This window comes from Neofelis nebulosa, chromosome 11, assembly GCF_028018385.1.
Source record: "Neofelis nebulosa isolate mNeoNeb1 chromosome 11, mNeoNeb1.pri, whole genome shotgun sequence".
Lineage (NCBI taxonomy): Eukaryota > Metazoa > Chordata > Mammalia > Carnivora > Felidae > Neofelis > Neofelis nebulosa.
Genome location: NC_080792.1, coordinates 45,410,166 through 45,437,451, shown reverse-complemented (window position 1 = coordinate 45,437,451; position 27,286 = coordinate 45,410,166). Strand labels below are relative to the sequence as shown.

General features: G+C 38.4%; 1 long non-coding RNA gene across 1 annotated transcript in view; it reads left to right on the top strand.

Moving 5' to 3' along the window:
* Positions 1-355: 355 nt before the first annotated feature.
* Positions 356-27,286, top strand: part of LOC131490250 (uncharacterized) — a 94,938-nt gene continuing 68,007 nt past the window's right edge. Inside the window, exon 1 of the long non-coding RNA XR_009251006.1 lies at positions 356-502. This is a non-coding gene — a long non-coding RNA (uncharacterized LOC131490250). The remainder of the gene's footprint in view (positions 503-27,286) is intronic.

The window sequence follows — 27,286 nt, the reverse complement described above, 5'->3', positions numbered from 1 at the left end:
TTCATATACTATCCCATCTATTTAAAAGACTTAAAAGGGGTGGGAGGGAAGGGAGGGTGGGTGATGGGCATTGAGGAGGGCACCTTTTGGGATGAGCACTGGGTGTTGTATGGAAACCAATTTGACAATAAATTTCATATATTGGAAAAAAAAAGACTTAAAAGGAAGTTTATGCTTTGATTTTCTTTTGCAAATAGAATAACAGTTTGTAGGGAAATTGGCTAATTTGGGGTTGTTTGATAGCCTTTTAACAAACACAGAATTCTATTCCTGTTAACTGGTTAGATCAATTAAAAAATTTTTTTTTAACGTTTATTTATTTTTGAGACAGAGGGAGACAGAGCATGAGCGGAGGAGGGGAGAGAGAGACACACACATACACAGAATCCAAGGCAGGCTCCAGGCTCTGAGCTGTCAGCACAGAGCCCCATGCAGGGCTCGAACTCACTGTGAGATCATGACCTGAGCTGAAGTTGGACACCCAACTGACTGAGCCATCCAGGTACCCCTACTTTTTTTTAATTAGCATTTTCATTTCAACTGGGTGAGACTTTTTTTAAAAAAAGTTTAGTGAATCAGTAATGTACTGACATAATGAACGATGATGAGTCACCCTGATACCTGAGAGTGGCTGTCCAACAGAACATTGTAACCAGATGTCAACAGTTTTATAGATCCGCTGAGTGTATAGTTTATAATTTTGTTATAATAGTTTCTGTGTACCAGTGTTTATAATCACCCAGAGGGACATATGAAAATCACTTTATAAACTAGCAAGAGCAATATACTTATTATTTATTATTATTGCTAATAATTCTATTTTCAAAATGAGAGATTGTTGCGTGGAATAAATGAAAGAACTCTATGGTGTCTTGGCGGAAGCAACATTACAGCCTTCAGCAGCATATTCCATTACAGATCTCACAGAAAAAGTTTGCAAACCTCACATTGCCCTTCTCATTCTGCACCACATTTTTAGGGGAAAGAGTGCTGCGCTGAGTGGCCCGCGGCTCACTGGATGTTTAGGGAGGCAGAAAGAGATTGCTAGCATCAGAACTTGTGAAGGTCGTTGACCTTGACTTCGGTGGAGATGACCACAGCTTGACCTCAGCCCAACAAGGGGATATTGCTTTTTAAACACTTTAGAGTATTGTGTCATCCTCTGAGCCTTTAGTTGAAGTGAAAAGGGAGTGAGTGCTTCCATAGCTGGGAAGTCTGAACTTCTAAAGGTGGTCAGAACTGCACAATCAAGGTCATGAACCAATCTAGACTTTGGGTTCTGAAGATATCACTTTAGGGATTAGAATTTGTTCACTTCAGACAAGGAAGCTGAGCTTTGATTTTTTTTTTTTTTTTTTTTTTTTTTTTTTTGGCATTAGATCCTCCCTATGTTATGCATTGAAGAGAAAATGAAAACAAATCCATTTAGGAACTGGAGAGTGTTATGCTAAGTGAGATAAGTCATACAGAGAAAGACAGATACCATATGTTTTCACTCTTATGTGGATCCTGAGAAACTTAACAGAAGACCATGGGGGAGGGGAAGGGGAAAAAAAGTTACAGAGAGGGAAGGAAGCAAACCATAAGAGACTCTTAAAAATTGAAAATAAACTGAGGGTTGATGGGGGTTGGGAGGGAGGGGAAAGTGGGTGACGGGCACTGAGGAGGGCACCTGTTTGGATGAGCTGGGTGTTGTATGGAAACCAATTTGACAATAAATTTCATATTAGAAAAAACAATGAATAATATAATGAAATAGTTGAGGATTTAATCCTTGAGTAAACCCTGAAGGAGATTGTTGACCAAAATTTTAAATACGCTTAGCTCTTACCTCTTATTTAAAATAGCATCATTTTTTTAGAGGAAAATATCTTCAAAATCCATATAGTTTTCTTCATTGAAACAACTTTAACTTATGGTTTATAATAAATAGTTGTTAAGAGTCAAAAAAAAAAAAAAAAGGAAACAAATCCATTTAGCCATTTTCCCCAGTAAAATTGTTTGTTCCTGGAAGCTACAATAAAACAGCAAGATTGTCAATTGTCCAATCTTCTAGATTTACATTTCAAAATCAACAACCAGAAGTAGAATTAAAAACTGTATATTATAAAATCAGAATATAAAGTGTGGACTAAACTACCAATAAAGTTTTTAAAGACATTTTATAGTATCTAGAAATAAATTAGCTTAAATATTCAGTCTGTGTTCCCTATGACAAAACATTAGCATTTGTTTTGTTTTTAAAGTTTATTTATTTATTTAGAGAGAGATAGAGCGAGCCTGAGCACGAGAGGGACAGAGAGAGAGAAAGAGGGAGAGAGAGAGAATCCTAAGCAGGTTCTGTGCTGCCAGAGCAGAGCCTGACATGGGACTTGATCTCACAAACCATGAGATCATGACCTGAGCCAAAATCAAGAGTTGAACACTTAACTGACTGAACTGCCCAGGCACCCCAACATTAGCATTGTTAAAATGGTGGTGGTGGACAGACAGGTGTTTTGAGATATTGTTCTACTTATTTCCGTGTGGTTGCAATATTAAATGGATAAGAAATTTAGTAATTATAGTAAAGCCAAACTACTTTGGCAGGGTAAAGAGTATAGCGTTGTCCCTGGTTTGGAATGTTCACCTCACCCCTTGTCCCCATTGCTGCTTAGTCTTCTCTCTGCAGGGCTCTGGCCAGGTGGTTCTCCTGTTCTCCAGAGCTGCTCCATGGGTCTCTCAAACGCCTGAGCTACCTTCCCCTTTCCCCTCACTTTCCACACACAACCCAACACTTACATCACACTGAAAAGCAAGACTTCAGATGGGAAATCCTTTGAATTCCTGCCACCAAGCTCCAAATATCTTGGCATCTGCCTAATCCTCTCCTCCTTCTTTGTTTCCTATGGGAGAAATAGCCTTCCCTTCGTCTTGGATGGAATCTTTCACTCCCATTCTGCCTCTCCTGCCTAGTCTAGTACCATTGTTTTTCCAGCTTTCTGGTCAAACTTTTTGATCACAGGAGCCTTTTACAGTTGAAAATTATCGAGCACCCCAATGGACTTCTTGTTTATGTGAACTATGTGTACGTTATTGACACCATTTTAGGAACTGAAACAGAGAATTTAAAAAATAAATTGACTTAAAAAAATAACCTGAGGGGCGCCTCGGTGGCTTGGTCGGTTAAGCCTCCGACTTCGGCTCAGGTCATGATCTCACGATCCGTGAGTTCAAGCCCCGCGTCGGGCTCTGTGCTGACAGCTCAGAGCCTGGAGCCTGTTTCAGATTCTGTGTCTCCCTCTCTCTCTGCCCCTCCCCTGTTCATGCTCTGTCTCTCTCTGTCTCAAAAATAAATAAACGTTAAAAAAAATAAATAACCTGAGTATATGCTAATTAAGTTGAATTAAATTTTTTTAATGTTTAATTATTTTTGATAGATAGAGCGAGCGAGTGCGAGTGGGGGAGGGGCAGAGAGAGATGAGATGGAGAATCTGAAGCAGGCTCCAGGATCTGAGCTGTCAGCACAGAGACTGATGCAGGGCTCCAACCCACAAACCATGAGATCATGACATGAGCTGAAGTAGGATGCCCAACCGACTGAGCCACCCATGCACCCCAATTGCATTTTAAAAGATAAATACATATATTTTCCAAAACAAAAAAATTAGTGAGAAAAGTAGTATTATTTTACACTTTTGTAAATTTCTTTAATGTCTGGTTTAACAAAAGACGACCAGATTCTTGCTTCAGCTTCTGCGTACAATTGTGAAATGATTATTTGGTTGAAGTATGGGAAGAGAATCCTGCCTTACACATATGTGTAGCTGAAAAAGGGAGGACTATTCTAACAACTTCTTCAGATAATTGTGGATATTTTTATTTAATATTATACCAAAACTCAACAAGTAATATTTTCCTACAGATTAGCTGCCATGTAGATCCTGAAGGCATATTAATGAGTTTTCCATAGCCTGTTACTTTAAAAATCCATTAATCTATTTGCATTTTGAACTAATCTTTTGCTAATATGGCATGATTTTAAACATTATGCATAGTCATTTGGAAAATATTGGTTCATTGAATTATGCAGATCTTTCAAATGTTGGCACGTTTTATTTTATAATATCAAAAATGCCATATTCATGAATATCACCACCAATCACATCAGAAAAGTATTAAAGTATTGAGAACTGTCAAACTCACAGTGGCAGAAACAAATTTTCCAACATTATAATTTCCGCTTGAGAGCTCAAGTATTATTGCCAACAAATATTGTCAGTTTTTCTTGAAGTGACAGCCTCATTTTTGCTCATTTCCAAGAAAATGTCCTCCAAACACTCATTTGAATAGCCATAGTTTGTAGGCCATTTTTGAAATTAAAAATGGTATTCCATGACAAAAGCCTAGTTCAACTCCCAACAAGATCAATTCTGAAGACACCCATCACACTGAGTCTACATAGAAGTGCTTTCTGTGTACCTCCCGTTTTGTCATATGGCTTATTACAAAGACATACACTCAAGTGTCAAGATTTAATAAAATTGGTAATTTTGTGCTTCAGCAAGGACATTCTTGAGTGGAACTGGCACTGGTTTACTGTGTAGGAGGGTGAAGAAGAGAAACACCACCATGACACTTTGATGCTTTGGTTTACACAAAAGTGCCCACAGTGTTACCCACTATTGCTTTTGCATTAACAATACAAAAGCCGTATAGTGAGAGGCAAGTAACATCCTATAGTAATTATGAAAACAGTTGTGATTTGTCCCTGAAAAGGTTTCAGGGACCCCTAGGGGTATGGAAACCACGGCTCTGAGGCCCACAGATTGAATTGATTAGTCCCCTTTTCTGTATCTTAATTCTCTATTCAATATTGTCTCTTCCTATTATTCCTATTATTTTTTCCCTTTTTTTTTTTTAGGGGGGGAAAGAGAGAGAGAGAGAGAGAGAGAGAGCAGGGGAGGGGCAAAGGGAGGGAGAGAGAGAGAGATAGGGAGAATCTTAAGCAGGCTCCACACTTGACATGGGTCTCCACCCCATGACCATGAGATCATGACCTGAGCCGAAATCAAGACTCAGACGCTTAACTGACTGAGCCACCAAGGTACCTCTCTTTCTATTAGTTTTTAAGCATGCTTATGCATCTCTCATATTGGGAAAAAAAACCCACCAAAATAAATTTCCCCTCAATCCCAAGTAATTCACTAAAGACCATCAAATTTATTTTCCCCATTGCAGCCAAATATCCGTAAATAGTCATTACCATTTATTGTCTGCTTTTTTCATGTTGCATCCTTGGCACCCATTGAAATCTAGTTTCTGTCCCTCTATCTTCTTGTAAATGGCTGTCTTCAAGTTCCCAGGGCCTTCCCTGGTATGTGACTCTAGGGTACATGCTCCAATCCTTACCTTCCTTGACCCTCTGACCTTCTGACCTCGTTGACTACTTGTCCATCTAATATGTGCTGGGCATGGTGCTAAATGCTTTACACAAGATAGCTCGTTTAAGCTATACGGCAACCTGAGGTGTAGCTATGATTATTATTCCATCTCACAATTAAGAGAACTGCACAAGGTCATACAGAGCACAAAGAAAAGTGCAGAGTCCCAAATGTGGTCTTCATGACCCCAAAGCCAGAGATCTTGAGCACTACAATATTCTCCCTTCTTGAAATACCTGCCTTCTTTTCCCACAACATCACTCCTCAGGTTTGTTTTCTTACCTCTTTGGGTGCTTTACTTCAGTCTTTTTTGTGTGTGAAAAAAAATGCTTTTCTCATGATCTTGCTTTGCTCAAGGTTCAGAGTCCTAGGAGGGGGGCACCTAGGTGGCTCAGTCGGTTAAGTGTCTGAGTTCGACTCAGGTCATGATCTCACGGTTCATGGGTTCGAGCCCTGTGTTGGGCTCCACACTGACTTGGGATTCTCTATCTCTCTCTCTCTCTCAAAAATAAATATATAAAAACTTAAAAAAAAAAGATCACGGGAGAGCTCATTGAACTGGCCATGCTGAAGTCATGTGCCCTCCTACCCCCCAGTTTGCCATGCTGGAGAGTGCCCTTTGTCTGGAAGGTGCCCCTCAGCTTGTACCCAAGGGCACTCTCAAGCGAGACTGGGGAAAATAGGAATAGGAGTTGGATGCTGGGCTGCCGAGAATTGATTGGCAGTCACTACGATCAATTCTTCTCTTCCCTCTTCTTACTGACTCCTACTCATACATCAGGACTCAACTTTGATACTACTCCTTCCAGGAAGCCTTCCTGACTTCCAGATCTGGATTGGCTGTGCCCCTCAGCACTCTGCGCTTCCCCCCTCATGGTACTTTTTATGGCAGTTTGTAGCGTCTGGTTTCTATTTCTTCGCTGAACTGCCAGTTCTGGGAAAGCAAGGTGATTTCTGCTTTTCACCTTGCATCCCCAGAACCTAGCACAGGGTCTGGCACATGGTTGTCTCTCAGCATTGAAGAATAAACACATATGCTGGGTTTGAGCACTCCTGAGGACACATGTATCTGGAAGTGGTTAACAGGGAAAGGTGCTCACAAGAGTAATCTACAGGCTTTAGAAATAGTTCAGATAAATAACATTCGAAGTTGTTGGAATGGATGAGAAACTATCATTCATTATTGAGAAAGAATAAAAAAGTGCTGAGGACAGTGCTTTGGGGAATGGGGATATAAAAGTCGATGAAGAACACTCAAATAGATGAGTTAGAGATGTAACACGTGTGGGAACAGTGAAAAACCAAAAAGGAGAGCATTTCATGGAACGGGGATACCCTGGCACACAACTGTTGCAGAAAAATTAATGAGACTAAAGACCGAAGAAATGCTGTGCAATTTTGCAATTGTGAAACCATTTGGTGGCCTTTGAAAGAATTGTCTCAATGGAATAATAAGGATAAAAATGGGAGAACAGGGAGGAAGTAGACACTGAAGAAGTGGATGCTGAGGGTGGAGGCAGGGGTCGTAGATCGTGGTTCTACGGGTGTGACTTCAGATTCATCTACATAGATGTAAAAATTACAGCTCTGGGTCCATTCTCAAACTTTTCTAGTTCAGTAGATCTTCAACGGGGCTTGGATTTCTCTAATTTTAAAAAGCGTTGTGGGTGATTCAACCTCTGTTTGGGAATCATTAGTGTATATCCATTGCTTCATTAGTTTGGCTCACGCAGGAAGAAGAAGAAAACAGGTAAGTGTTATGGATCGAATTGTATCCTCCCCAAAATATGCTGAAGCCCTAAGCCCCCAATGTGATGGTATTTGGAGGTAAGGCCTTTAAAGAGGCCATTCCATTTAAATGAAGTAATAGGGATGGGGCTCTAATTTGACAGGACTCCTGTCCTTATAAGAAGAGGGAGAGACACCACAGATCCCTCTCTCTTTCTGTGCATGGTGCAGAGGAAAGGTGATGTGAAGGCACAGCGAGAAAGCAGCATTTGCAAGTCAGGAACCAACACTGTCAGCACCTCTCTCTTGGCCTTCCAGCCTCCAGGAAAGAAAGGTCTGTTGTTTAAGCCACCCAATTGCAGTATTTTGCTATGGCAGCCCTAGCTGACTAATACATAAGGAAGAGGACTTTGCTTCTAGGACACTGGAAATCCAAGTGAGAGGGAGAGAATGAGCCAATAGCAATGAATGGGAAAAACCCCAAATTACTGAAATACAAAGCACAGCCGATAAAGGCAGAATCTGGAAAATGTGAAGACTGAGATTACAGAGAGCAGGTCAGCCTTGGAGAGAATCACGTTATAACTTGTCCATGTACTTCTCCACTGATCTTCCTAATGCCTCTGTGAGGTGGGGAGATGAGGAAAGTCAGTCTTGTAAGGGTCAGGTTTGTACAGCCAAGAAGTAAAAGATCCAGGACAAGGGCTGTGTATCTTTTTCTAATGAGTTCTCCTGTACTGAACATTTCCCAAATTTCTATCATTTCTAATCCACCTTCATCATTTTTGCCATATCTAAGTCAACTCCTTCCTGTTATTAAATATATTATATACATACTATATATATAATATATATATTTAAGTCAATTGCTATTTAATTTACTGCTTTCTTAAGTATATATATATATAATATGTATACATACATATGTATATATATAATATATAACATATATTATATATTATATAACATATATAATATATAACATATATTATATATAATATATAATATAATAAATACATACATATGCATATATATAATATAGATGTAATATATATATAAAGTCAATTCAGATTTTTACATAGCATCAGTCTATGCAATAATATAACTGGTTTTACATGCTAGATTTTTATAATGCACATTAGGTTTAGTAAATAGTTTCAGAGAAGTCCACTCTGTGCACACCTTGCATACCATCAGTGTATGCTGCTTCCATGTGAAGAAGGGCACTCTTTTTGAGAAAGGAGAAAAGGAAGAGAGGAAATGCCTTATAGCAGGGGGAAATGCCTGAGATCAAGAGGGAATGAAGAAAGGGAGGAAAATGAAGATTTGTGTGTACCTCATTTGAAGGGTAAAAAAATGGTTAGTCCTTCGGGCTACACAGATCAAGGAATATTTGATAGCGCAGCACAGAAATCATTACAGAATTAATTACTTTGGAAGAAGGGGATTTGCATTTTTCAATAGATAGACTTCTGCCATCCATCGGTACCTATTTTGCAGATCTGAGTACGATGAAAATGGCAGCAGTGCTTTCCTCAGACCCAGGCAACGGAGCCCTGCTGCGGGCCATGCTTCGGAAGGCTCTGGGTGCACCAACCTCCTTCTCAGGCACATCAGAGCTCCTCTAGATCACATACCACTCCGTAACTGGGACTCTGGAGTTCTCTGCTCTCTCCTTCTGCATCCCTGTCTCCACCTGGACTGCACAGCTAATGTGTGCAAACTTGGGCATCACCAACAAAAACTGTTAGTGGATGCGTATGTATGGAGTTTGGATGGGGGTGTCCATAATTGTTCCTGCAAGGCTCTGCATGGTGTAGCATGGAGCTGAGACTGGGAAGAGGGGGGGGGGACTAGTCATGCAAATATTGATGACCCCGGAGCCAGAGAACTGAACGAAAGGGAGAGACCATTCTCAGCAAACAGAAGTGTCGGTTCAAAGGGAGCATGTGCAGCAAGTCCAGTCATTTGCACATAATTTGTCAATTCCTGGTAGGAATACAATTGGCTGGAGCTGTCCACGTGTTGTGAAGAAAGCTATTTAAAACAGGAAACTTGATGGGGCGCCTGGGTGGCTCAGCTGGTTAAGCTTCGGACTTCGGCTCAGGTCATGACCTCACAGTTTGGGTGCTCCAGCCCCGCGTCAGGCTCTGTGCTGACAGCCCAGAGCTTGGAGCCTGCTCTAGATTCTGTGTCTCCCTCTCTCTCTGCCCTTCCCCTGCTCATGTTCTCTCTCTCTCTCTCTCTCTGTCAAAAATAAATAAACATTAAAAAATTTAAAAAAAGTTAAAACAGGAAACTCGAACAATTGCAGACCAAGAGAGGGGCTGCACATGGCAGCTAGTACTGAAGACTAGATTCTAGATGTGACCGCAGTGACCACTGTGATGCAGACCCAGTGGCAACAGGATAACATAGCAGGCAGAAGGATAGTAAAAGTCGTGGGAACAAGATGACAAAACAGGTGAACACAGGAAACCTTTCCTCTCCTGCATTTGGCTGAGATCTTCCCCAATTCTTTAGAAAAAAGGAAATGGAAATTCCTGTAGAAACTACCTTGACTACTGTTGTTTTGGTTTCAATCAGATACATACGCATTGAACAAACTCCATCTTTCAGGTATTAAGCGAGGCACTGGTGTATGCAGCATTGTATGAAAAATCCATTCCTGAGGAGATCGGCTGGGAGAAGAGATTTCCGGTGGAAAAGAATTGAGGGAGAGAAGATGTGGAGTGATTTATTTCAGAAGTGTGCTAGGGAGGGCACACGAGATACATACTAAGGTTTTGGTCAGCTAAGAGTACATTGGAACTTAGCATGAGTTTGTAGGGAGATAGCAAAATTCTGTGATTTGGCTTAGCAATGCTCTGCAGTCAGGAGGAGGGATATGAAAAATGAATGGAGAGGGTTATGTCGAGATTGGCACAGTGGTAAATTTAAAAGCAATCCAGTGTTTGGTGAGAGCAACTTTGAAGTGACTGGACATGTCACCTCGGCCAATTGTCATCATGAGGATCACTATTTTTTTTCGTTTTTGGCTCTTACTACGTGCCAGTTTCTGTTCTTAAGTCTTTAAATACATCATCTCTGGTGTAGTTATGACTGGCGTATTCAAGCAGCAGTCATGTGACCACCAGAAGGTTAGCAGGCTGGAGAAGATGGAAAGGCAGAGTGATTCCAGGGCTTGGTGAAGGTTCCAGAAATTCATGTTCCGTTGCTTCAGCTTACACTGGAGATGGATGGAATTTCAGTATGAAGAATTAAACTGTAACGATTTGACAGTTCCGGAATAGACACCTGAGATAGAGTATTGTAATCTTCCCGGAAGCTCATTAAAAGACTGGGCATATTATTTTGGCCATTTTGGAATATTTTAGGTGTGGTCTTGTTTGGAAGCAGTCTGATAAACAAGATGATCGCTGTCAAATCCCTTTCTATCTTCAAGGTTGTGAGTTTAAGCTTGGCAATTTTGTTTTGTTTTGATTTAGTTTCTACTCACAGGGAAAAAAAGGGGGGATTTCATCTTATTTAGAATTGAGAAGATCGATTTTCAAACAAAATAATTTGGCTGCCTGGACTGTGGTTGAGAGTCATGGCTGTCTGTGGCCGTATTTCCCTTAATAGGTGAAACAAAATTCAATCCAGATTGGGTTCATCTCTCATTTGGTTAAGATTTGGCAGCAGGGGGGGCGCCTGGGTGGCTCAGTCGGTTAAGCATCCGACTTCGGCTCAGGTCATGATCTCGAGGTCGGTGAGTTCAAGCCCCGCGTCGGGCTCTGTGCTGACAGCTCAGAGCCTGGAGCCTGTTTCAGATTCCGTGTCTCCCTCTCTCTCTGACCCTCCCCCGTTCATGCTCTGTCTCTCTCTGTCTCAAAAATAAATAAACGTTAAAAAAAAAATAAAAAAAATAAAGATTTGGTAGTAGGGCCATATGAGGAAAGCAATTTGCTATCATGTCCAGAAGATCTTAATTGACATTTGTACTAACTAACTTTCAGACTTATGTTTAGAGGCATCTGGAAAAGGAGACACAGATTTTAGCCCACCTGGCTTGTTTGCCTGTTTGTGGATATAGACCAATCTTAATTCAGATATCGTGAAAGTCAGTGGGCCATGGAGGCAGAATCTTATGTGAAGCTGATTGTTCATGCACAGCAAAACTCACTTTCAATTACTGAAATCAATTTTTTCCAATGCCTCAAAGCAGGGACCATTCTGAGGCTTTTGAAAGCGATTTTTCATTTTATTTCTCTGCAAACTGACACGTCGCTCTGTCTGCTTTGTAACAGAACTGATTTAAAGCAGCTTACTGCTCTGGCTAGCCCTCTCGGCCTCTAGATCCTGTGATCGTCTATACTGTTCTGTGCCACGTGGTAGAACCCCAAGATGGCTTTCTAAATAGGGGATGCGCAGCAGAGTGGTAAAAACTGAGCGCATCTGTGATTTAACCACAGAGGCTCTGTCCCCAATATTGGTACTAACTTGATTGTTCTGATTCCTTTGTCATTTTTGTTGCTTGGAAGATTGTAAGATTGAGTAAATGGGCTTAAAATAATTTTCATTTTCTACATATGTAGGTCACTTACTCAAAGTCTTATTTTCCCATTTGAATCGTTTTCTAATATGTTATACCTAATCTCTCAACTCTAAGAAATATATGTTTTTTTCTCCTAGTGGTAAATAGTAAGTTCACTGCTTTTCTCGGAACAAAGCATTCATCAGTGATAGCCTCTACTCATCTCCCCATTCTCCCTAGCTGGAATATTAGCTTGTAAGAAAAGATTGCGTGTGTGTGTGTGTGTGTATGTGTGTGTGTGTGTGTGTGTGTTTATGTGTGTGTGAAATACAAGGAAAGTCCATTGTGCTGCTATAATGGTTAGTTTCCAAACAACAAATTTTGCCTTGCAAATGGTAGTTTCAAAGTACTTTGGATTCGTAAATTTATTGCCATTTACAATTCATCTTTTGTAACTGTGCTGTTAATACCGGAACTGCAGTTATGGCCTCAGGTTTGAACCCCATTGAAACCACATCCTGGAGCCTACAAAAGGGTATGAAAATGCTCAGAAAATTATTTCTTTTTAAAAAAATTTTTAATGTTTATTTATTATTTTTGAGAGAGAGAGAGCGATGGGATGCGAGCAGGGGAGGGGCAGAGAGAGAGGGAGACACAGAATCCGAAGCAGGCTCCAGACTCTGAGCTGTCAGCACAGAGCCCGACGCGGGGCTCAAACTCACAAACTGTGAGATCATGACCTGAGCTGCAGTCCGTCGCTTAACTGACTGAGCCACCCAGACGCCCCCAGAAAATTATTTCACGGCCAGCATGAAGTGGAGTGGAGAGTTGGTGGGAAAAGGGTAGTTGGGAGGGGAGATCCAGAAGGAGTGTCTCCCTGACCACAGGACTTATGCAGGTAATGCCACTTTTTCCTTGTTTGCATAATATCCAGGAGATGTGCTGCCTGGTCAGTAGTTCTCCAAAACTGCTGTCTTGGTTCTCAGAGAGTGTCCCTTGAGACACATTTCTTGAACATCTTCCATGTGCTTGGCACTGTTAGCCCTCCTAATATCTGGGTGTGAACTATAGTGATAGACTAATGGCTAAATGTTGTTTTGTATTTTGATATTTTCTGCCGTTTAGTTTTTAAAATGTTTGCATTTACAAAACATTACTATTACCTGGATATGCCAACTTTGTTGTTAAAAATCAGTGCTGATTTTTAAATTTTGTTTTGGGCTCCAGGCCTGAAAAACTTTATTTAGGACTACAGGACATAAGGAATCACGGCTCAGATTTATAGAATCATTGGAATTCAGCCGTCACCTACTCCTATTTCCTCACTTTCAGGAGATGAACCAGAATCCTAGAGAGACTTGTTGATAAATATAGACAGCTGGATTTTTATTTATTAATTAATTTTAATTAATTAATTAAAGCTTATTTATTTATTTTGAGTGAGACAGAGACAGTGCAAGTAGGGGAGGGGCAGAGAGAGAGAGAGAGGGAGACAGAAAATCCCAAGCAGGCTCCACGTTGTCAGCGTGGAGCCCCAAGTGGGACTTGAATCAACAAAACCATAAGATAGTAACCTGAGCTGAAACCAAGAGTAGGACACTTAACCGACTGAGCCACCCAGGCACCCCAATTTATTGATTAAAAAAAAAGTTTATTTATTTTGAGAGAGAGAGAGAGAAAGAGAGAGTTGGGGAGGGGCAGAGAGAGGGAGAGAGAGAATTCTAAGCAGGCTCCGTGCTGCCATTGCAGAGCCCTATGTGGGGCTCCATCTCAAAAACCAAAATCACGACCTGAGCCGAAATCAAGGGTCAGACACATAACCGACTGAGCCACCCAGGTGTCCCTGTTTATTAATTAATTTTTAAAAGTCAAATGTAATTAACGTGCAGTGTTCTATTAGTTTCAGGTGTACAATATAGTGAGTCAACACTTCCATACATTACTCAGTGCTCATCAAGATGAGTGTACTCTTAATTCCCTTCCTGTTTCCCTGTTTCCCCACCCACCTCCCTTCTGGCAACAACCATTTTGTTCTCTGTATTTAAAAACCTGTTTGTTGGGGCGCCTGGGTGGTTCAGTCGGTTAAGCGTCCGACTTCGGCTGAGGTCACGATCTCGAGGTATGTGAGTTCGAGCCCCGCGTCGGGCTCTGTGCTGACTGCTCCGAGCCTGGAACCTGTTTCAGATTCTGTGTCTCCCTCTCTCTCTGACCCTCCCCCGTTCGTGCTCTGTCTCTCTCTGTCTCAAAAATAAATAAACGTTAAAAAAAAAACATTAAAAAAAAAACCTGTTTGTTTGTTCATCTCTTTTTTTCTTTGTTAGTTTATTTTGTCTATTCAATTCCACATATGAGTAAAATCATATGGTATTTACGAGACTCGTATTTTTTTTATATATATAATCTTATATCAGAATTTTTCATAAACAATTTACTTTGGGTTTTGTTATGATATTTAAGTATCAGATACTGGGTGAGTATGGAGATTGCAGATGGTCTACTAGATCAAAAGATTGCACAGCAACTAATAGCAAAAAGCTTACTCCTTCTTGTTTGTTTTCTTGCTCTGCTCACATGTGGATTGGCCACTTTTAGCTGCACTCCAGATGAGATCTCCTTATCATCTGCTTGAGCTTGAATTTGCCTGTTTGTTCCTCCAACATACTTGGAGCTGTTAGATAAGGTTTTGTCTTAAACCACAATCATTAAATAGGTATCCACTGACCTTAGTCTGTGAACCACAGAAGAAAAATTAGGCATGATTTCTACTCAGGAGACGAGATGAGATGAGATGAATCCAGGTGAGACAGTGAATAACACATCTTTCCAATTATTATTATATGATGGCATGATGAAAGCCAGGTTGAACATTGTAGATAATAAATAAGGAGGACATATCTGAGTTGCTTCTATCTGAGATCAGAATCTGGTTTGTGTTAATTGAACACATGGCAATTGCTTTCTTGATTTACCCATTTGGACTACTTATCCTATTGAGAAATGAAGATTGAAAAGATTAGCGGCCTCATTTTATGCTGATACTTTGGAAAAGGGAGCACAGGCTGTGTGGCATAATAAATTTTGTGGATGGACATTTTTAAGACCAGTTAGAATGGCTGCATTCAAGAATCCAAGAAAATGTCATTATCTTTACAACATACAAATGATCTTTGTTCCGGTGCATGCCTAGTTACTGCAAGAGCTGCCCACGGGACTGTGGTAGTTCACGAACAGGGTTAAGGAGGAGGGTGTATGTTAGGAAGCTAAGTCACGCTTGGAGAGGAGGTGTGTCAAGGTAGAGTTGTGAGGTTTACTGGTCACAATCCCAAATTTGGGATAAAAGAGTTACTCTTCTGTTTGGTGTTCAGGTTAGGGGTTTGCCCTGCAAGAGACAGTCAACCACTGACTTTACTGGAACGCACTTGGAAAGAGAAAAACTTAAAGCAGCCACAAACAGGAGAAGAATGCCAGGTTTTCTAGAAACATTGCCAGAACCCAGCAATTTCTCAGAATGTTCAGAGGTACCAGAGGAGTGTTTGCATTTCAATGGAAAAAGTTCTGAAAGCTCTGGAAACTATTCCCAGTTTTACTTTTTCATTAAAGGCAAAAGCCATCACTGTGAATAAGGGACAGAAGCACTTGTTAGGGCTTTGTTAAGAGTTAAGAAAAGGGGCCTCTGGGAAATTCTAATTGTTCAATCCTTTGCCACAAAACTGAGACAAAGAGGATCGAGTCATAATGGCAAATAGAAAAGTACCGTTAGCTTTCATACACAAGTACCCAATGTCTGGAGCCCAATGTCTGGAGCCACTTTTCACCAGCCTGGCTCTGAAATACAGACAGAACTTTCAGGTTTAAAGAGATGTAGTCGTGACAGCATTGCAGTAACATAACGACTCCCCTCTTAAGTACATATTCCTCCTAAGTATTTAATCTCTCACACACTACAGATACCTGGTTAGGTAGCTTGGAGATTATAGTAGCCATGAGAGACAACTTCCAGAAAAAGAATAATATTCTTTCCAGTTGTAATTTGGAAGGATTTTAAGTAGGCCTATAGTAACAGTCAAAAGAAGAAATGCTCAGAATAGCAAATAAAATGATTTTAGATCTAATTCTACCACGACGAGATTGAAGGCAGCACAGTGCAATAGAAATGTAATGCAAGCCACATATATAACTAAAATTTTCTCGAGGCTACATTAAAAAAGTAAAAACAAACAGGTAAACTTAATTATAATACTGTATTTTATTTAATCGGATATATGAAAAATATTATCACTTCAGTATGAAATCAATATGAAAATTAGTAACAGTTTTTTTTTTTATTAAGTATCTGAATTTGGTTAAGCATTCTACACTTAGAGGCTCTCTCCATTTGGATGCTAAATTTTCATTAAAAATACACGATTGGTGTTTGGATGCCATAAAACTTACGGTTGAAAGGACAGACTCACAAATATACTTTAACAATGTCAAAGAACTGAATAGAGGAACAGTTTTTAATTGTAAACTAATTAAAATGAAATAAAATTGGAAATTCAGTTTCTCAGTTTGACTTTCTCTGTTTCAGGTACTCAATAGGCGACATGTGGCTAAGTGGCTATTGTACTACACAGGGCAGCTTTAAGAAGTTCCTAAACATTTTGTTTTGTTTTGTTTTTTATTATGCTGGAATTTGTTTTGTTTCACATGTTAGCTAATCCAGTGAGTTTTTGAAAGTGGCTGGTTATACCCTTTCCGTGTAAAGATGTGTTGGGGCTCATACAACATTTGTATGAGCCCTGACTTGTCCTTGGCTGTAGGGGTTGTTTCTCCATTGTAAGATTGTGTGCTAATCTTGCTAGAATGTTTCAAACCCCTGAGCAAGCTTGGCTGGGGGTGGGGGTGGTGGGGGTGGGGAGTGGTGGCAAAGAGACGCTTGTGGTGGGGTTTGGGGGTGGGAGAGGAAGATGAGGAGCTGAAGCAGGGTCAGAAGGAAGAGCATTTTCCCTCCACATTCAGAAATGTGAACATTATCTTTCAGGTAATATGACATGACCACATACTTTCTGATTATTAAACTAATGATTCTTTATTATAAAAAATTAACGGCATTCAGATTAACCTGAAAAGATAATAGAAACCATCCATAATTCCACCACCCGGAGATAACTACTGGTAACACTGAACATGGTTCTTTTCTGTCACATAAATTTATTCAAACAATGTCTGCTTTCTAGGCGATTCTATAGCTCCTTAGGAGGTCTTTTCCCGATGGCTAGTAAGGAAATGTTGCTTACGAATGAACACTATCTCAGGCTTAAAAGGATTTACTTTTTGTTTCCATATTCAATCTTTTCAGAGTTTAAGTTCCTATCAATGCGAGTTTAAAGAGTTCCTTTCAGATGAACTAGACTCTGGAGTTCAGTGCTGAGTCTTGCAGATTTCTGCTCCTTTCCCTTCTCTCCCAGGTGAAAGTTGAGTCTATAAAGCAAATGATGTGCCTTCCGGCAGGGTGCCTGAACTCTGGGGCAGAGGGTCTGCTCTGATCTACTCCTGACCGGTGTCTACAAGATTCCCTGCTCTCCCTGGCCTCTTGACGTGATGTACTGGTAGCCACCGCTGGAGTCTCTGGTCCTTGACAAATAAGTCTGCATCTCTTAATGGTCTCTTCCCAGCACCTTTGTGGCCCCTCAATGGGTTCGTGGAAACCTCTGGATTTCCTTCAGGCATTGCACAGGCCACAGGGAACCAGAAGTGCTCCCTCAGACTCACCTATGTACCTATCTTCCTGTGCTGCCTGACCTCACCATCACTCATGTCTCTCTGGAAGTTGCTATGAGGAGGGCATTTCCAGAAGTCCTATCGCCTCCTCCTGGTTTGCCCAGGTGCCTGTCCCCCCAGCCCTCCTCAGACCTCTCCAGGTCCAAGTGACTTACTTCTGGCTTCTTTTACCTGTCTCTCTCCTTGTTCCCTTGGGCAAGAAAGGATGGATGTAGCTCCTCTGTCAGGAGTTCTTAAAGTGTAACTCACAGATCTCTGGGTCCCTGTGACATTTTAGGGGGTCCATGAGATCAAAATAATTTTCATAAAAATATTGGGAAATTAGTTCCCCTTTACACTCTGATGTTTGCACCGATAATACAAAAGCAATATAGGTAAAACTTGCTGGCTCCTTAGCACTAAACAAGGCAGGAGCTCTGAACTCTACTAGAAGTCATTGTATTTGTCGCACCATGCAGTAAACACACACACACACACACACACACACACACCCCAAGACACAGAGGAAAAAACTCAAACAAAAGTAACTTGCTAGTTTCACTTAGGAAACTCTTTGATAAAGCGAAAAAACAATCTCAACTTTTAATTACACATCTTTTTAATACTCTGTGGGGCTAACTAGGAAGTACAAGTAAAGTACTGATTCATATTGAAATATGACAGTTGTTTTGAGTTGTTTTGAGGGAAACTGTGTCTGCAATTATTTGATTGTGAGCTGAATTAGAAGTTTTTCTCATGGAACACTATTTTTACCTGAAAGAACAATGGATAGACTATGATACTGTGATAAACTGTGGTAAACAGACAAACTGTGATTGGTCAGACTTGAATTTTTGGTGGATATTTTCTCAAAAACAAATGAGGTGAGACTGTCATTTCATTTCATTGAAAGTATTTGTGGCCAATAATAACATTTGGGTTTTCAACCCAAAAGTAGATGTCTGGTAAACTTGTATCTGCTACCATGAACTTGACACCTTCCTAATATTTACAGATTTTTCTGAATGAGATTTGTGATGATGGTAACCGATGTGATTTGTGACATTGTATAATAAAATATGTCAACGTATGGAAAATCTACATAACTCAGTGAACTAATAATCTCCAAATGATCAATACATGATGTTTGAAAATATTGTATGGGTTAAAAATCCATTCAGAATGCAAGATAAAGAATGGACTCTAATGTAACAGTATGAATGAATGTTCATTTATGTGGTTTCAGATTCGATATTGTAAGTAACATTTAAGGAACTATTAATTGTCGAGCTTTGGCATAATATCAACGAATATCCACAATTACCTTAAAGGGCCATTAAAATACTTCTTCTTTTCCAGTTCTATATGTGTGAGACTGGATTCCCCCCAGCCCCTATACTTTAACCAATACAATGTACCACAATAGGTTATATGGAGAAGTAGATATAAGAATCCAGCTGCCTTTCATTAAGCCAAACATTAAATAGATTTGAAAAAATATAAACAATGCCATTCCTCTTGCTCATTCTTTTGGGATTCAAAAATAGATTTTTCATAAAAATATGTAATCTATGGTAATGTGGTAGATTTATTACTATCTTAGGGGCATTAATAAATAAATAAATTTCTTAGCTTTAGTTTCTAATTAGTCTTAGTTTGGGCTGCAATAACAGTTATCATAGGCTGAATGGCTTAAACAACAGACATTTATTTCTCACAGTTCTGGAGCAGATCCAAGATCAAAGTGGCTGTAGATTCTGGTGATTCTGGGGAGGACTCTTCCTGGCTCGTAGACGGCCATCTTCCTGTGGTATCCTTACATGGCAGGGAGAAAGTTCTCATGTCTTGTTTCATTTTTACAAGAGCATTAAGCCCGTCATGAAAGCCCCACCCTCACGACCTAATCTAACCCTCATTACCTCCCCAAAGCCCCACTTTCTAATACCGTCACGTTGGGGATTAGGACTTTAGCATATGGATTTTGCAGGGCCACAAACATTCAGTTCTACGGCATATGGTAACTATCAATATATACAATCCACATAAACAAATGTCTATCAGTAGTTAAAACAGTAGAAATCATAAGGGTCCAAAATATTTGTAAAGAGTTGTGAAGGGGTTCTGAGATCAAAAGTTAGAGAACCACCACTCTCTCTTATATCCTGAGTTTTTGTTCACATTGAAGCAACTCTATGATCTGGTTACCAGTCTGGTTTCTCCTTTGTTAAGGGCTTGGATGGGAGCTAAAAGAACTTGGGAAAGTTAGTTCTTCTTGGTAAAGAGTGGCTTTCAACACTGTTTCAAAAATTCATTTCAGTAATCAAAAGCTGAATATTATCTTTGTATTCCTCTTTGTCTTTGTATTTCTTCTTTCTGCTAGATTTGTCTAATTCTACATGCCCAACCCCAGCCCCAACCAGGTAGCTGAAGTCTCAAACTGACCGCAGGCAGGTCACTGCACGGAAATGCAAAAAAAAAAAAAAAAAAAAAAAAAAAAAAAAAAAAAATCCTACTGTGTTTCAAAGCCATTATTCCAGTAATAAACATATTATAAAGTGTATAGTATTTAAAAATTGAAATCCTACTGAATATACTCATTTATAATTTGATTTGTCCCACTCAGTTGTCATGAGCATAATCTCATGTCAGGAAATATTCCTCTAAAGTGTGATTTGTGGAGATTGTATTTATTGTGTCTCTTGCTATCAGTCAAGGGGATGATGTTTATGTTCTCTAAGAAGGTAACTCAAAGGACAATACTGATGGACCCAAGGGGAGTTGTTAGAAATCTATTGCAGGAGTCCCCGGGAAGTAGATGCAGTGGCTGCAGATAAAGCAGTGACTTTGGGATTGTGCTAGGGAGAGAGTGGTTGTACAAGAGGGTGAACCACTGAATGAGAGGGAAAAGAGAGAGAGAGAGAGACAGAGAGACAGAGAGAGGACTTCTCATGGGCTTTTCTAGCATAGAGATAGAAAGGCCTTTATTAAACCTATGTGGCAATGTGCAGTAGGTAATGGTGAATTTTCATTCTTTTTTATTTTGAAATGGTCAGCATTTTAATAGCTGTTTACCATAAAATAGGCCTACATTTAAATGCTTTCATTTGTATTTACAAAGGATTTGAGGGTAACTATAGTCACAAGCATTATAAAAATACTCCTACGACTGTTACCACTACCACTAATACAGTAGGTAACCAGATTTGGCAACTCAGTTTATCCTGAACTTTAAAATCTTGTAGCCATCATCCAGGAAAATTAAAAGCCACCTCACAAAACATTAAATTTTCTTTTGTCATTTTCTGTAAAGATGATTACAGTTATTTCAGGTTCATGGTGCCAAAAATTTACAGTCTTAATGTATTTTTATAAAAATTGTATAAAATTTGTACCCCCTTTGTACCGGTTAAAAATGCCAGGAATAGATAGCTCAGAACAGGCATTTCTTCTTCAGGTTACTTATAATAAAACATTTTCAGGGGCTCTTGGGTAGCTCAGGCAGTTAAGCATCTGACTTGGGCTCAAGTCAGATCCCACAGTTCGTGAGCACAACCCCCTCATCGGGTGAGCCCTGCCTCTCTCTCTCTCTCTCTCTTCCTCTCTCTGCCCCTCATGAAATTCTCTCTCCTTCTCTCTCTCCACCCTCACTCATTTGTGCCCCCCTCAAAAAAGCCCCCCAAAAAACCAAAAAGAAATTTTCAAAATTTTTCTCAATGATAGTATTTCAGCGATCTAAAACTAAGTTCAACTTAAAAATTTATTTGCCAGAAAAATGACCTCGGATTTTAAAATATTTAAAAATGTGTTTGTAGCTTTTAGGAGTATAATTATTTTATATGTAAGATGATCTAAATATCATTGATAGCAATCTTTAGTTTTACTATAAAAAGTCATAGTCAAAAAAATCAACTTAGGCTGCTTATGATTTCATTCATTTGTTCATTCATTCATTCACTCTTCAAATGTTCAATGATTCCTATGTTGTTATATTTCAGACTCTGGGATAAATATTTATTATACAAAAATTATAATATTTTTCTTTAAGGACCTTGAAAGGAACATGGATATCAAACAAAATGAAAAAATTAGTAAGGAATACTATAAATACGAAAACACAAGTGTTTTGTTTTTCTTGGTATTTAGGATTGTCCCAATCAAACTGGGATTTGAAAGATGTAGAAATTATAGCTCTCACTTTAAAGGGGATTATTCTGGAGGTAGACTGAATTGCTGTATACTAGTATCTGGTACCCTCTTTGTGGAAGGCTTATGCCTCCCCACCTTGCTGAACTCAGACTTGTAGTGATTTCTTATTGTGGTTTTCTTATTCTCTGATAAGTAGTGATATTGAGCACCTTTTGGCCATTTTTAATTGGTTAGCTTGTCTTTGTATTATTAATAAAGATAGTGAGAGTTCTTTATCTTTCCAGAATACCAATCATTTGTCAGATAGATGTTCTGTAAATATTTTCTTCCAATTCCTGGTTTAAAGTTTTTTCTTACCAGTGTCTTTGGATGAGAAGAATTTTAAAAATCATGAAATCTACTTTATTTATTTATTTTTTTGTGGCTATTTGCTTTCTATGAAATCTGAGAAACTTTTGCCTCAAGTCAAAAGGATATTCTCCTATACGTGTATTAAGTGTTTTATGGTTTTAGCTTTTATGTCTAAGTTTATGATCCATCTCAAATTAATTTCTGTACATACTTTGAGGTAGAGGCCAAGGTTAATTTCTTTCCATGTGGATATCTAGTTGCTTTAGCAGCATTTGTTGAAAAGAATTTTCCCACTGGATTGTTTTGCTGAATTGTTTATAATCAAAAGTTCATATAGGAGTGCGTCTATTTCCTTGTGTTTTATTGATATATTTATCAAATCTTATGCCACAACTTCATTGTCTTGATTACTGTAGCTTTGTTGTAAGTCTTCAAATCAGAGAGTATATTTCCTTTAACTTCATTCTTTTGGATAGTTTAGGTCCTTTGCATTTTCAAATAAATTTAAGAAACAGCTTTTTTATTTTTACAGAAAACCCACTGGGATTTTGAGTGGAATTGGGTTGAATCTATAGATCAACCCAGGAAGAATTAACCTATTAGTGATATTGAACCCTCCAATTTATAAGCCTATATTTAAGTCTTTATTTCTTTTTTCAGCTAAATATTATAGTTCTCAGTATAAAAATTTTGCACATTTTTATTAAATTTATTCTTTAGAGTTTCAGGGTTTGATACAGTTGTAAATGGAATTTTAAAAATTTCATTCTTCTAGTTGTTTGCTGCTAATATTAAAACATGCAATTGATTTTTATATATTAACTTTGTAACTTGCAATATTAAATTTACATTACTAATTCTAGTAGTTGTTTTGCAAATACCTTGGGATTTTCTATATATATTATCATGTCATCTGCAAAGAGAGACAATTTTTATTTTCTTTGTAATAGTTAAGCCTTTTATTTCTTTTTCTTGTTTTATCACAATAGCTAGAAACTCCAGTGCAATGTTAAATAGAAGTGATGAGAATGAGCATCTGTACCTGTTCTCCATCTTTGGAGAAAAGCATTTGATAGCAGTCTGTGATAGTTAGCTTCAATTTCTAGTTTTCTGAGAATTAAAAAAAAAATCATACAAGTGTTGAATTTTATCAAATATTTTTTCTGCATTGATAAAATGATCATAAGGTTTACCTCTTTTATTTTATTAATATTTTGAATTACATTAATTGAGTTTTGAATGTTAAACCAACATTACATTCCTTGGTTAAACCTTACTTGTTCACATGTAGTATCCATTTTATATAATATTAGATTCAGAATTGCTAGTCTCGTAAAACAAGCTGAAATGTGTTCCTCCTCCTCTATTTTCTGAAAGATTTTATGTAAGAGTAGAAATTATTTTTTCCTCAAATGCTAATTGAATCTACCAGTAAAACCACTTACGCCTTGAATTTCCTTGGTGGAGAATTTTTTTTAAATTATAAATTCTATTTCCTTCAATAAATAATATGATTAGATTTTCTGTTTCATCTTATATCTGTTTTGGTAAGTTGTACTTAAAAATTTTTTTTAATGTTTATTTATTTTTGAGAGAGACTGAGACAGAGTGTAAGCAGAGGTTGGGCAGAAAGGGAGACACATAATCCAAAACAGGTTCCAGGCTTTGAGCTGTCACCACAGAGCCTGATGTGAGGCTTGAATCCATGAATTGCAAGATCATGACCTGAGCCAAAGTCAGCCATTTAACCTACTGAGCCACCCAGGTGCCCCTACTTTTAAAGTAATATATCTATTTTATCTAAGCTGTCACATTTTTTGGCATAAAGTTGTTCATAATATTCTCCTATCATCCCTTATGTATACTGATAGGATCTTTTATTCTTAATGGTGGTAATTCGTGCTTTCTCTGTTTTTATTGTTCAGTCTAACAAAAGATTTATCAATTTGTTGTTGATCTTTTCAAAGGACAAAGTTTTGATTGTTTTCTCTGTTTGTCTTTCACTTTATTGATTTCTGCTCTTTCTGATTTCTTTCCTTCAACTTCTTTTGGATTAACTTTGCTCTTTTTCTAGCTCTTTAAGTGGAATTTTGTGTCATCAACTTTGGACATTTTATATATTCTGATAAAATCATTTAAGGAGGAATCTAAGCATTACCTCTTAATTTCTAAACATATGGACTTCCTTAGATATCTTATTGTTACTGATTTCCAATTTGTTTTCTTTGTGGTCAGGGAACATGCTCTTGTTTTAATCTCTTAAAATTTATTGAAACTCATTTTATAGTTTTGAATATCATCAATTTTTGTGAGGACTTTTATTACATCTATGTTTATGAGAAATATTCGCCTGCAGTTTTTCTTTCTTTTGATGTTTTTAGCTGCTTTTGGTAATACCACCTCATAGAATGAGTTTGGAAGCTTTCCTTCTGCTTTCTGGAAGAGATCATGGAGAATTGTGTCATTTCTTCCTTAAATCTTTGATAGAATTCATCAGCAAAATCATCTGGGCCTGATGCTTTCTTCTTGAAAGACTATTGATTACTGATTCAATTGCTTTAATAGATATGGGGCTATTCAGGATATCTATTTCTCCGTGTGTAAGTTTTGGTAGTTTGTGTCCTTTTAAAAAACTGGTCTATTTAATCTAAGTTATCAAGTTTTGAGGCACCAAGGTGTTTGTTGTATTTTTTGTTATCCTTTAAGCATCTGTGGGATCAGTAGTGTTGATCTTTCCTTCATTTTTGATAGTAATAATTTAAAGTTAGCAATCTAAATATAGGTCATCTCTTCTTCAATACCAATTCTCTGGATTCAACATTTCTCCTTTTTTTTTTTTGATCTATAAAAGATTTATATGCCAATCAAAGCTCACTTTCCCAATTTGTCCTTTGGATCTTAATCTTCTGCCTCTTCATAAACCTTCCTCCATTAATCCTTCATTTTTCTCCTATGTCTTCAACCTCATCATTTTTGCTGGCTTAACTTCTTACATATATATATATATATATATATATATATACACACACACACTTGTCTCTCTCATCCTAAAATAATACAAAACCCTATAGGCCTACCATCCTACATTTTCCCTTCTGTAACCAAAATTCTTAAAAGAGTGGTCTATATTATCTAAGTTCTTCATCCTTCATTTCACCCTTTAGTGAACTTGGTCAGATTCTTACAGGCCACACACCCAGGTGTGTACAAGTCACACTTTATTTGGTTTTCTGTAACATAACTTAATGACTTATTCATGGATTGTGAGGAAACTCAGTCATTCTGGGTTTTCTCAGTTTCTCATAGGAAGTCTTTGTCAGTTTTAGGGTTCATGCTTTCCTACCTTTCTTTCCAAGTTGACCTTTAAGTTCTGGGCAGCAGAAACAGCATCACCACCTCTAGAAGGAAGTGCCTGCTCCAGAGACTTCCTCTGGCTGGTGTGGCCGCCTCTGAGTTCTCTATAGTTCTACCATTTCTGGTTGCTGATACCTGTCATTCTGGCATCTTCTGAGATAAATATTATTACATCATAGTGTCTCTCTTTGGGTCCACATGCCAGGATTTGTCCTCACCCCTGTGGATCCCTTTAGGTCAGCTGCCTGCTCACTGCTTTTCCTTGTTGCTCTGGCGGGCAGAGGGCACAGGGCACTGTGACAGCTTTTGCGCTGTTCCCTAGAGATTAGAGACCTGTCTCAGGTTCTTTTTCCCAGATGGGCTTGCTCACCTACCATTCTGGCTCTTTTTATTTTTTAACTCCAGCAAGTTCTTAATAATTGTTTAAGAAAGTATATAGATAAAGGGGACATTCTTGCTATTAAAACTGCTTGCAAACTTTTTTATGGAGCTAGCATGAGATCAAATCATTTGGATTGTTCTTTGATAAAAGACATTCCCTATGATTATAGAATATCAGAAAGGAATGTTTTCTTTTAATCACATCTTTAATTTCTCTATAATAAAGTAAACCACCGGTGTAAAAGTCACTTATTTGAAGGTTTCATTTTTGCAAAGCCTCTTAACTTTTGGCCTTTTTTTTTTTTTTTTTTAAAACATTTTGGAGCTGCAAGGAAATTTAGAGATAACTAAATTCCCCTTCTGATTTTCCATAGAAGAAAACTGAGGCTCACTGGAGGAAATGACTTGCCTTAAATTAGACAGAGGTTAGGTTTGGCCAGGTCCCCCAATTCCCAGTCTGGGGTTCTTTCTAATTCATTGTGGTCCTCCCTCTCTACATACAACTGCCAAAATAATCTTCCTGGAACATTGCTTTGAACTTGTCATTCTCTTATTCAGAAACTCCCAGTGCCTCTCTATGGACCTCTAAATAAAGCACCAACTCCTAAACCCAGCAATAGTTCCCTCAACCTACCTTCCCTCTCCCTTAGATCCCACTCACACAGCAGCTCAACTGGACTACTGTCTGTGATCAGAGACCACCCCGTACTTTCTTTTTTTTTTTTTTTTTAAATGTTTTTATTTATTTTTGAGAGAGAGAGACAGAACACAAGCAGGGGAGAGGCAGAGAGAGAGAGAGAGGCACAGAATCTGAAGCAGGCTCAAGGCTCTGAGCTGTCAGCACAGAGCCCGATGAGGGGCTCGACCTCATGAGCTGTGAGATCATGACCTGAGCCAAAGTCGGACGCTTAACCCACTGAGCCACCCAGGTGCCCCTTCCCCATGCTTTCTTTTAAACACATCATTGTCCATATCGTTTGCTCTTTTCCTTGAAAGATTTTCTTTTCCTATTCCCCCACTCTAGTAGGAACCCAGTTCAAGCTTTAATATTCAGCTTGAATGCCACTCCTTTAATATTTTATTCCTGAGTTTCTCCACTTGTGGATGTGATTTCTCATTCCTTCAAATTATCATAAAAAGTTCTTTAATGTTATTGTGTTAAATTTATCATATCCTGAGTTTTAAAAATTTGCATTTTCTCTTCTAAATTATATGATCTTTGGTACAGAATCTTATTCATATGCCTGTCTTCTACAGAGTTTGCATGTACAAAGGGGGGGAGATAAATAAATATTTTAAAATCAAACATAATGGGAAAATATAAAAAATAAATTGGCACAAACAGAGCTAGAATAATATAAATTACACTTAAGAAAATTCAGCTTTATTTTCTCTGAGTTTGTGCCATTAATTATTCAGAAAAAAATGGATGGTTCACTTATTGAAAGAGCACCTTAAATTAAATTTTAGCTTGCAATTTTAGGGAATATGAAAAGGCTTTCAAATATTCCTATGAAAAATGAAAGATAGACTGTTGTTACCTTTCATAGAATTATTTTAGTTTGGTTTGAATCATAGGTAAGAAAACAGACTAGACATCTACGATTGCCTCTTTCAGCTTCTCTAATTCCTGAGCCAACTGTAG